Raw genomic sequence first — 2,298 nt, forward strand, 5'->3', positions numbered from 1 at the left:
TGATTCCTGAACAAAAAATTCAATTCAAATTCAAATTTCAACAAACTCTTGTGGATACATTTTCAGTGGAAGTTGTTTACCTGCTGTATTTGGAGACTGCCATCTTTGCTCTGAAAATACTCCTAAAGTCACTTTGCAGGTCTCGCAACACATAATTTTTCCCTTCTGAATAAATCAGTGTGTCTGGATGAATCAGTTGAATTAATGAAGCAATGACTCATTCAAAATGCACAAAAAACAGCCAATTGACGCCACCTACTATAACTATAAGCCTAACTAAAGAAAGGCTCACTAAACTGCAACACTAAAGCACAAATGGACAAAAATACAACTTCATTGTAAATTCTGCAGAATGAAAATATAAAAACAAGTGATATTTACCTAATTATTTCTTTATTTTATACACTGTTGTCAGTCAATAGTGCAATATTGAAATGCACCACAGGGGAGCATTTGCACTCCAACTATTTTTTATTTAATTTTTTTACTTTTTATCCTTAATTGTTTATTTTTTTTATTTTGTAAATTGCTATATGTTTGTATCTTTGACACCAACAGGAGCATCTTTCCAAATTTTGTTGTATACAATCACAATAAAGGCTTTCTATTTCCGTTTCGAACAACTTAAAGGGCAAAGCTGGAAATTGTTTCTTTATATCTGTGTTGATAAATTATCGTAGTTTTAAATATGTAATACGTTTTATGTAATTTAATTTAATTTAAAATGGGTCTAACTTAGGTACAACAATAAAGAGAAAAACATCGAAGCTTACAAAGGCACTTACAAAGTTTTGTCACACTTAGCACAAACTCAGAATACACAGCTAACGTTACTTTTGAACGGTCGTCAATGGAGAAAGATGAAGCCTCTGCTATCAACCAGCAGAGGCTAACAGATCATGGTAATTACAGATATTACGTATACTGTATTAATTTAATTCACATAATTCATATCTGACGCTTACCAGCCAAACCTTGACCACTTGGTCATACGTCTCCGTCATTTACGTGATGACGTACCTTCCGACGTCTTATGAAACAATGATGGCGACCTCCATCGGCCGTGGCTCGTGACTGTCCGACCGTTCACATCAACCAGCAATCCCTGGTTATCGCGTTACAAGTAACTCTCGATTGACAAGTTGGTTTCTTCGCATTTGTCGACTTTCTTTCTAGAGGTGAGTTATTGTCTTATGGCGTTTTTTGTGCATCATGTTATATCCGCATGCACTTTCATGCTTTCAGCCAGCATATCTCTCGCAAGGTGACAGACATCATGATCCCAGACACTCTCTGAGATTAACATTATAAAAAAGACATTTCCTTTCATTTAGGAAATATATCACTCTCCATAGATAGACACTTGCATAACCAGCTATTTGTTTAACAGTTTTAATATGAGCATAGAGTCAAACTGACTACATTAAAGGGGTCATATGATGTTGCTAAAAAGAACATTATTTTGTGTATTTGGTGTAATGAAATGCGGTTTAAAGTAAAAAAACAAAAAACATTATTTTCCACATACTGTACATTATTGTTTCTCCTCTATGCCCCGCCTTTCTGAAACCCATCGATTTTTACAAAGCTCATGAGAAGGGTATAACTGCAGCCTGGAGATCTCCAAATGGGGGCGGGAACTCCAAAACGGGGTGGGAGCTCCAAAATAGGGCGTGGCTTCCTCCCGTTGACAGACAGGCACATGACACGCATGCGCAATTTTTCCCCCCAATCCACTTCAGTGCAAACTCCGCCCCACAGCTGATTCTAAAGATTTTATTGGTTGTGTCAATTAAAGTGTTGATTTCCTACACTATGCTACAAAAATGCTAACCCCTAAACCTACCCCACACCTGACCCTAACCTTAACCAGTGAAATTGACTGCACAGCGGGATTGGCGCTGAATAGCGTGGTAAAGAAAGATGCAGTTCAGGAGATAAACAGTTAATAAGATTATGCCATATATGAGATCGTTCCGTAACTCCCCAACCGGACCTCACCGGACAATGGCACCTTTTTAGTTGCACCCAGAGTCACTACCCCCTCCTACCCTGCGAATTTCGAGCCCCGGGACACCCCCATTGCTTAGAACAAAGCGATAGAGTAAAATCTTTCCCCTGCGCTGCGCTGGGATGGCTCGTGGGAGAGCTTGTGGGTAATTCGCGTAGAATATTTATTTATATAGCATATTTTATTTTAGATGAACTAGAAACAATGTTTAATTTATAAAGTTTTATTTTGAAATGTAAGTCAATAACAATTGGCTGGAGCCAGAGCCAATGGTGAAAGTCTTTGCG

The 2,298-nt window shown here is 38.0% G+C and overlaps 1 long non-coding RNA gene across 1 annotated transcript in view; it reads left to right on the forward strand.

The window, feature by feature from the left end:
• Positions 1–1,003: 1,003 nt before the first annotated feature.
• The window catches only part of LOC107596744 (uncharacterized), a 2,494-nt gene continuing 1,199 nt past the window's right edge, over positions 1,004–2,298 (forward strand). Inside the window, exon 1 of the long non-coding RNA XR_001610395.1 lies at positions 1,004–1,178. This is a non-coding gene — a long non-coding RNA (uncharacterized lncRNA). The remainder of the gene's footprint in view (positions 1,179–2,298) is intronic.

Source organism: Sinocyclocheilus grahami, unplaced genomic scaffold, assembly GCF_001515645.1.
Source record: "Sinocyclocheilus grahami isolate Dianchi unplaced genomic scaffold, SAMN03320097.WGS_v1.1 scaffold222.1, whole genome shotgun sequence".
NCBI classification, from domain to species: Eukaryota; Metazoa; Chordata; class Actinopteri; order Cypriniformes; family Cyprinidae; genus Sinocyclocheilus; species Sinocyclocheilus grahami.